The following is a 9330-nucleotide window of genomic DNA, read 5'->3' on the forward strand; positions in this document are numbered from 1 at the left end:
CAGTTCCAGAAAACATATGCTCATTACATCAAATGGAGGCTGCACTTTGGTACTCAGACTTAAAGGCTTCTCTTCCATTTATGCCACTTTGACTGAATCAATATTATACAAAGACAAATTGCTTGGCCAAACCACTGTTTCCCTTCCAGACTCCCTGGGGTGAACACATTTGTGTTAGATTTTATACACAGGAACAAGTTTTTCAGAGATTTGTCACATTTACATGAGGGGCAGAAGGAAAAAGCAAATTATTAATCCACACCATTCCCATCTCTCTCTTGTCATGTCATGGAAAATATGATGGGGTTCTGAGAAGCATTTCCGCAATCCAGGTCTGTTTGTTCTCCCTCAATAACTATTTTAACACCCCCTCTCTTCATAGCTGTATAATTGCTACTAGATTGGAGCACTTGAAGTGGTCTTCAATTTTCATCCAAGCAGAAGAATGGGAAGAAGATCATAAGATAGAAAGGCCTTAACTATGTTTGCATCCAGTATCTACCAGCCCTTCTTTTTGTGTGGTTTCCTCCTGTTTTTTATTATTTGATTCCAAATTGGTATCATTTAAGTGACCATTTCACAGGTGAATCCAGATTATATTTGCTACATATAAAACTGGAAGTGATACTCCAATTAAGCGCTTTGTAAGAGTTTTAAGAGAAATTTTGTCAGCTTGGGAGAAAGGAATGGTTTGGGTCTCTCTCCCTGGAGAGTTTTATTCAAACAACTTTTCCCAAGCAGTTGTAGAGCAGACAGAAAAGAACTGTGATTAAAAAGAGCTTACAAATCAATCTCAAGGTTGAATCAGAGCTGGAAGGGTAGATTAGATGTTGTTATGTTATTTATGTAGCTATTCACCCTTCCCAAAATGGCAGGATGGATTCAGCTCTGCTGAAGGCTTTATTCATGGTCAGTACTGTGCATAATAACTGAGCTCCCACATTGCTCAGCTCACCATAACCACCACATTCCTGGGAGAAAGAGCATGTGTTAGATCCAGAACAAAGTGGAGGCACTGCAATAACTGTTAATATTTAATCACCAGGAGTTTTCCAGCCCTCTGGCAGAAGCCAGAGCTGGGGAGCACGTCCTCTGTTCACAGTGAACACACACTGCCCTGGTAACACAGAGGACGAAACCTTAAACTTCTCAAAGTCCCTTTGATAAGAGAAACTGAGTCAACCTGGGAGCTGTTGTTCCTAGAAAAAACACTAAAAAACACTAATAAAAGTGAGTTCTGCTTTCTCTGCAGTTGTCCCTCTTGATAATGAGCTGGATTTGAAGGAAAACCAGGGATTTCCATGGTTACAAAGAGAAAAAATCCCACTTTTTCTAACCACCTAATGAATTTCTAAAGCAATATTTAAGCTGAGTTGTGTTTATTTCACCTGGTCTCCCACTCTGCAGGGCTGCCAGGTGATGGGCAGACATGGTCATCCATGGCCATCTGGGAGAGGCAGATCAGCTGGAGCCAAGCCAGCCTTGGTTTCCAGCACTGGCATTTGCCCAGCCCTCGTCAGCTCTCACCTTCAGGAGAGACGTGCGATGGTGTCATGGGTCTTGTCTGCTGTCATGACAGCCAAAAATATGGGTCCTGACTTCCAATGATTTAGAGAAGGAGTAGACAACAGGTGGAAGACATAACGTTAGAAAGGAGAGGGTATTTTTATAGCTTCTTCTCCAAGGAAGCTGTTGAGCCAACAGGGATACATGATGAGATAAAAAAGAGGAGATTGGAGACACTTGGACAACTTCAGGCAATGAGGTCTGGACAATGGCAAATGTCACATCCCTGTCAGGAGCCTACCCAAGTCAGAGTGATATTTGGTAAAAAAGCATCTATGGAGAAGAGTGGCAATGAAGTCTGTCTTTTAAATTTACAGCCTAGGAACAACCCACTTTACAATGTGGAACACATCCTGGATTGTTGCTTTTAGGGAATCTATGTCGTTTTTCCATCTCTAATTCAGCAAATAGCTGAAGTTTCTTACAGAGCTTTTTCAAGAAGATGGTAAGTCACTAAATCATGTTGTCACATTTTCCCCTGCAAAACTCCTGTCCTCTCTGCCTTGTCTCTGCCAGCATGTGAGCATCTTCAAGGTCCCAGTGTCCCACACGACAAATGCCACAGCTGCTCCACCTCATCCTGTTTGTTCCGTTTGAAAAAGTGACGTTGGAAAATCGTTTGCCTTCCAGCATTACCTCTGAGAACCCACTCTGACAGGGCAGCTCCACATGCCTGTCTCACCCTGGGGCCAGTGATTAGCAGGTGTTGTATTAGAGCTGCTTAAGTGGGCTCAGCCTCAGAGGCTCAGCTCTATTTATAGCTGAGTTCACCACCAGGGCTGTGCCAAGTAATGGACACGCTGTGGGACGTCATGCTCTGAGGTTCCTTACAAATCCTTGCAGTCCCCCAAAAGACGTTGAAGTGCGTAAGCACAAAAAAAGACACCCCTTAGGACCCCAAATTATTGCTCTTGGTGCTCCCACAGAACCACTGCACTTGGCCTTGGGTGGTACCAGGTCCTTAGGTTTGCCCCCAGAGGGTGGAAGGGCCAACCCATGGGAGACTCCTGCCTGCAGCCTGTGGAATGAAAAGGTGGAAAGGTGGTTGCAGGGGATTGCCATCCCAAACAGTGAGTGCAAACAAGGGCACATTGGAAGAGAGCCTCCAGCAGGGTGTTATATGTGCCTCCATCTGGGTCATCTCTCATTTTGGGAGAGGTGGCAGGGCTCACTGCCACATCTCCCAGGAGCTGAAGAAAAGTCACACCAACAAACAAGGATCTATTTTAATCATAGCCCTGACAACTGTCCCTTCTCCACAGGGGTTTGAAATGTCACCTTAAAGACAGGGGACTTGGTACATGCTGTACAGCTTAATGAAAAAAGTCATGTGGAGCCTCGTGGATAGAAGTTTGCTGAAATATACTGGGAAAATTAAGCACAAGTCACCCTCTGTTTGGGTTTGGCATCAACACATTTATCATACTAAAGTCGTTTTCCATGTGGTGGTAGTGAAAGGCCAAATTCTGTCTCTGCGTAGTCAAACACATGTGCTGTCATTGAACTGGGACCCAGGACACTACAGATGGATTTATTTACTTCATCAGGAATTGCTGCCCCTTGGTAGCAGCACACAGTTCTTTAATACCAGCTGGATGTGAGCCCCGGTGGAGCAGATTTTGGTTAGTGTCCCTTGCAGTTTTCTGTGGGTACTTTAAAGCCCAGACATGCTTAGCCCCATTATTTCCCATTAAAATGGTGAATCTCTTAGTAGGTCTCATTAAAGTCCAAATTTACAGTTCAGTCTTGAAAAAAAATTATTTAACAGGAAAAATTCCTGTTAGAATTATTGGAAGGAAGCACTGGACTCTGTGATCCTTGTGGGTTCCTTCCAACACATAGAATATCCAATAGGATATTCTATGATTGTACAATTCAGAGAGGCAATGTAGAGTTTTAATCATCACAGCAGTTTAAAACTTAAATTCCTCTTGGTGTTCATTTTTTTCCTTGCATTTTGCCAGTTAACACATAGGAGCAGAATTAATTACAAAGGATCAACTTTTACAGGTTCAGTCCAAGTGCTGCTCATATGAGTACAATTGCCTGCTTATAGCCTTCTTCAGAGGATTAGGAAATTAAATCTCTTTAACTGAATAGCACTGGCTATCTAATTTCCACTTCTCATTTCATTGACAGCAACTGCAGAATATCAAAAGAACAATATATGATGGTACATATTTGGCATCTGCTCCCAATAAAGCATTTGGGGAAAATTGGATAAAAAAGGAGGTCAGGGACCACAAATAAGAATAGCATTTCTTAAGGACTGATGACAATAGATGCTCTGTCTCCTGCACTAGGAAAATGTACTGGTGTTTTACTGCTGTGTTTGTTATTTAACCACAGAGCAACTCACAGCCACTGAAAATATTCCACTGAAGACCTAGCATGCTGCTGAGTCCAACAAGTGTGTATTTTTAACGGGGAAAAAAAGCAGAATTGTCTTCTCCTCCCCACCTGAAAGGGGTACAAGAAGACCAACGCTGCAGGAGCCGGTGGGACTGGGGTGAGGAATGGCTCAGTAACCCTTCCCTGTCTCCCCTCGCAGCAGCCAGCGATGAAAGGCACACTCAGCAGCAGGGGCCATCAATGCCAGGATTGTAATGCAGCTTTCCCTCCCTTCCCGAGGTCCGTCTGCAGCCTTCCCGGCACAGAGCTGCCTTTTCAGCAGCCCCCGCTATTTCTGGTGCTTTTTAACCATCTCCTCATGGGACCGGCCTGGCTTCAAAACCCCGCAGCCAGAGCCTCTCCGGGAAAGCAAAATGGGAGTGCTGGATTGACCTGGAAGATGTGGAAAGCTGTGCATGAAGAATTACAAGCCATTACCTTATTACATTACCTTGAAAAAAGGTACAGAGAAGCCCAGCTAGCTGCAGCTCCACCCAAAACATGTGTGGGAAAGGTTTAATGGGAGCCATGAAGTGCCAAACTCCTCCCATGCCAGAATCCCTCCTTCCCAGCCCCGTTTTTCTAGCAACAAGCATTGCTGCCTTGCCTAGTGTTTAGCTCTGAAACATCCAATGCCCCCACAAAGGCTGTTATGAGCCTAATTTATATTTGCTGTTTGTGCTGGAGCATTAATTTGCCTGGCAACCATGGATATTTTTCCCATGCTGGTTTACTATTATTTATGTGCATTCACAGTGGCAACTCTGCTTTGTACGGGGTTTCTTGGGGAAGAGATTTGCTTGGTTTTCCTCCATGCTGGCTCCTCCATGGCAGCTCAGCTGGGTGCTGATGCACTTGTGGGACCAAATGCAGAGGTTCACCTAAGCCAGGGAGAAAAATGCCTCTATTCCCACTTTGCTTTTGCTCCACCTTGGCACTTGCAGATGGCTGTTTCCAAAGCACATTGAAAGAACCCTGTGGCAGATCCAGTCTGCCTTTCTCTCTAGGTGCCTGCCCAATAGCACCAGGGATCTCTTCTCTATGCAAAACACTCTCTCTACTCAGACACCCCTTTTCCCATCACAGAGCTAGAAGAGGTGCTGGGAATGGTTTGGGATAGGGGGGTGGCTTGGCCAAAACTGTTGTAGCACTGGTACAATATGACTACAGAGATGATAATTTGGGAATATCCCTGACTCCCTTTGCAGTGTTAGTACATGCTGCTGTGAAAACAGCCTGCGGGTCCAGGGTAGAGGTTTTGGACTTTTCCTCTTGGGATTTTGGGTCCAGACTGGGTTGATGGAGTGGTTTCTCCTGCAAAGACATTTCCTTTTCAAGGGGAACTGACAGCTTGCATCTCCTTGCCTTGGGAAACATGAAGCTGCAGAATATTTCTGGGGGCCAAGTGGCAAAGAGCAAGTTGTAAGCACATCCATTCCTTAGCCCCCAGGCACATCCCAGCTGCCTTGGAGGAAGGTCACCAGGCAAGCTGAGGGCTGGGATGCTTTGAAGGGCTGTGCTGAAGTCATGAGTGATCCACACCCCGTGCTGCTGACGTGACCACAGCAGAACTGCAGGATTCACAACAGTGGAAGATACAGCCCTGATAATTGAAATTCTGTTCTCGTGTTCTCTGCTTGCCAACTCACACATTGCTGGATGTCTCCGGGTCTGGTTTGGTTGGAGTCTCCACCTGAGCCCTCCTAAGCTTCAGAGGAGCTGGATCACAAAGAAGCAGCTGGGTCCCTACTTTAGAAGAAACCCTGGATCAGGCTCTAAGCACTTAATGGGAGAATTTAGACACACTGCTGATCATAAAGCAGAGAAGCAGAGAGCTGAGCTGAGGTCCAGCTTGCTAGGAACAGCCTTCCTGCAAAGGTACAGCTCACCTGGAAGTGCTCCCTGAGCTGCTCATGGTCCAATATTATCCTCTTGCATCTGGGACAAGGAGGGGATTCAGGACAGTGTCCTCCTAGCTGGTTCAGAGGAAATAGAGAGAGAAGAGGCATTGCAGCTGAAAAAAATGAAGCTACCTGGGGGAAACAGAAGGAGGGAGAGGGAAAAACATCATGGCAGAAGACAGTGGCTAGGGAAAAATTAGGTTTACAGTGGGAAATATCTGCAGATAGAAGTCATAGGAAGAAAAGTGAGGGATGAATGTGAGAAAATAAGAAACCACAGGTCACCAAAGTGATTGCAGGAAGGTCTGTAAATGTGCTTCTGTTGTGTTGGCTTCTGTGTCGGGAGATGATCCAAAAATGTTCCAAGATCCAACTGTGCTTACCCTTGGGTCTACTCTGACTCTCTCTCCCAGAACAGCATTTCTTCTGGACCAAATATTTGGGCAGGTGAGGGTAACATGAACGTTTCAGGACATGAAGAAATCTTTACATCTTTTTATTTGTTTTAATTTGAGATTGTTAAGTCCCATAAACATGTATTTTTATTTACATTGAAAAATGCTCATACACATACCTAATTGTATTTATATACAAGCATCTCTTCTCCCCATGCAGGTTTGCTTCTCAGCTCTTCATCCTACTTAACCATAATTTTTCCTTTGAGTGCCCTGACAGCAATAAAGCTCTATGGAATCTCCCTCTGCTTATGGAGAGAATGAGGCTGATCCCATCCCTCCACTAACCCACTGGGTGTGGGGCTGGCACTCTGTTATCCCACAGCTCATATCTGTTCCCCAGCAAAACCTCCCACTGCAGGAGAAAAGTCCTTCCTAAGATCTCTAATCTGCTGTTGAGCAAAAGTGGCCACAGAGTTTCCCTTTGCCCGAAGCGCTGGTGCTGGAAAGGGCAGGACACCTGGTGTGATGGAATTGGAGCCCCAGTTTCCCCAGCCATTCCACAGGGTCCAGGTCCCCGATACTGCCAGCTGGGCATACTGGTTTGGCTGGATTTTCATGTTCCTTTACCTATCACAGGTTACTGCTGAGCAGCACAGGACAGGGCTGATATGCCCTGGGAAGTGAGTGGGAGGGAATGCAGTGTTTTGGCTCCTCTCTCTAAGCTCCTGTGCCACCCCAATGATAGTACCCAGGACCTGGAGGTGCCTGGGGTGAATAGAGGTGTCATTCCCATGTGTTCAGAGACCCCAGCTCCCTCCTTCCCTCCCTCCCTCCTGCCCCACAGGCTCAGGGAGGCTGGGATGGGATGGTGCACACTTGCCAGCAAAACACTTTTCCTGCATTATTTTACTGGCAGGGAAATGTAAACCTTTGGCTGCACTTCTTTGCTGACTCAAAACTGTGATAGATGATGCTGTAATCCAAATGTCACCAGAGCTGTGACCTTACATCAGGTGACTGGGGTCGCAGGTCTCATGACTTCTGTCATATTTTTGGAGCTGTGCTTAGCCCAGGGATAAGGCTTCCCTTGCAGCTTCCTTTCTCTGCAAAGATCATGGCCTTTCTCTGCAAAGATCATGGTGTGTGCAGTCCTCTGCCCTGGGACACACCACTGGCAGCTTCTGGGAGATCCTGAGGTGTGAGGAAGGGGCAGCTCTTGGGCTGCTGGGGATGGTGGGATCCTCTCTGTTTGAAGAGGGCTCGTCCCTCTTAAAAAGCCAAGCACTGGCACCTTGTGCCCAAATGGTCACTTCCAGGCCACAAGTGCATGCCTGGCACTTTGGCTTCAAATGTTGTTCTGTGGAAAATCTATTGCTTTGAGTCATTTGAAAACACTATAGAAAGATTCTTTCCTTTCTCAGTACTACTAATACAGAAAAGTGAGCTCTTCTTTTCAGGTTTGTATGTTCAAAATATGTCTGAAGTTTAGGGAGTGTTCAGTGATGGAAGTTTGTCAGAGCCCACATTGAGGGGAGTTTTACTGGCTTGTTAAGGTTAAGGCACCCCTGGAGGGCACCTGCAAATGGACTCAGCAACATTTTTATTCTGCTTTTATTGAATCGATATCAGCCAGCTCTTCAGGTAGTTGCCTGAATATATTTTGTTTTGTTTTTATTTGTTGTGAAAGACCTGACTCTCTTTGACCAGAAAGATGCTTTCATTTCACCTGGGGGCAGATGAGGCCTTTGAGAGCTCCATCAGCCTCATCTGCTGGTGGTCTGTGATGTGTGCCAGTCCCTCCAAATGTGTATAGAGATCCCATTTGCTTTAAGAGCATTTTACATCCTCCCAGGGTATTTTAAGGCTGGGTCAGTGTAAAGTGGCTTTTGTATTAAGGAGTATCAGGCCCAGGGATTTTGTAACTCCACTTACTGCAATTCTCATAATCAGCTTGAAGTCTCTAATTAGCTGCATTAATGACTCAGCCCTGCAGACAACTCTTGAAGGTGAAGGGTGACATGCTGGAGCTGCTCTCTTATCTGTTAAAGGCTGAGATGTATTGTGTCTTTTTTTAAAAGGAGAGTTGAGCAGCCAAGAAATTCACCCTCTCCCCAGGTTTCATTAAAGGCATTAAAAGCCATTTGATATGTTCAAAAGCCATATCCACCTCTCTTCTGCTCAGATCAGGTGTCCTTCCAGATTAGCTTTAAAAGATACAATTGCCCATCATTTGAGCTTCCTGGAGGCCACTGGTTACATCATCATTTCAGATCCATCAGGTGAGGCCCGGGTTTGTTCAGGATCGTGGTTTTCCCCAGGGAATTGTGGCACCTGGAGTGTAGTGGGTGATATGCCTGGCTGGATCCAGCTCCAGGCTGGTACATGGAGCAGGAGCTTGGGAGAAGAAATGAGTCCATTCTGCACAAATTTAATTAAAGCCTGACAAGAGAATGGAGGAAGTTCTTGACAAAAGGGATGATGGAATTTGAAAGGAAAGCTGCTTTGCCGGCTCTCGTTGAGTGAATATCTGCTGGAGTTTCTTGGGTCCCCATAAATGGCTATAATTTGCTTTTCAACAGCTTCTACTAATGGTTTTGCAGAAGTATCTCATTAAAGTTTATGGGAGCTTCTAATCTTCCTGGACTCTAAAAAATGCAGAAGTTGCTCTGTGCCTTCACATGAATTGGTGAGCTGATCTCATCAAACTTCCATCTCCGGAAAAAAGTCCTGTGCTTATTTCCTGACAAGCTGTCGTGTTTCCAGCTCGGTGGCTTTGTGTCCCCTCTTCACAGACAGCCAGATGACATCCACTGTCCCACGGGGCTGCAACCAACACATGGTAGGGGGGACCCAAGAAGCTACAGCCTGATCCTGGAGGTGTCATTACTTGAGAATTCAGGATTTTAATGCCTGTTGCAGGGTTCTCTGCTGCTGGGCCAGTAAAAAATCATCTGTAGCAGCAAGGGTGCTGCTGTGCCCAGCCCTGCAGTGCAGACATTGCAGCTTTGGGCTGGCAGCACTGTGTGGAGCGTGTGGGGCTGTGCAGGGCTGCTGGGGGGTGGTGGGGGCTGCAG

The sequence above is a fragment of the Agelaius tricolor genome, unplaced genomic scaffold, assembly GCF_023055355.1.
Source record: "Agelaius tricolor isolate 1412-34295 unplaced genomic scaffold, bAgeTri1.0.p SCAF_1, whole genome shotgun sequence".
NCBI classification, from domain to species: Eukaryota; Metazoa; Chordata; class Aves; order Passeriformes; family Icteridae; genus Agelaius; species Agelaius tricolor.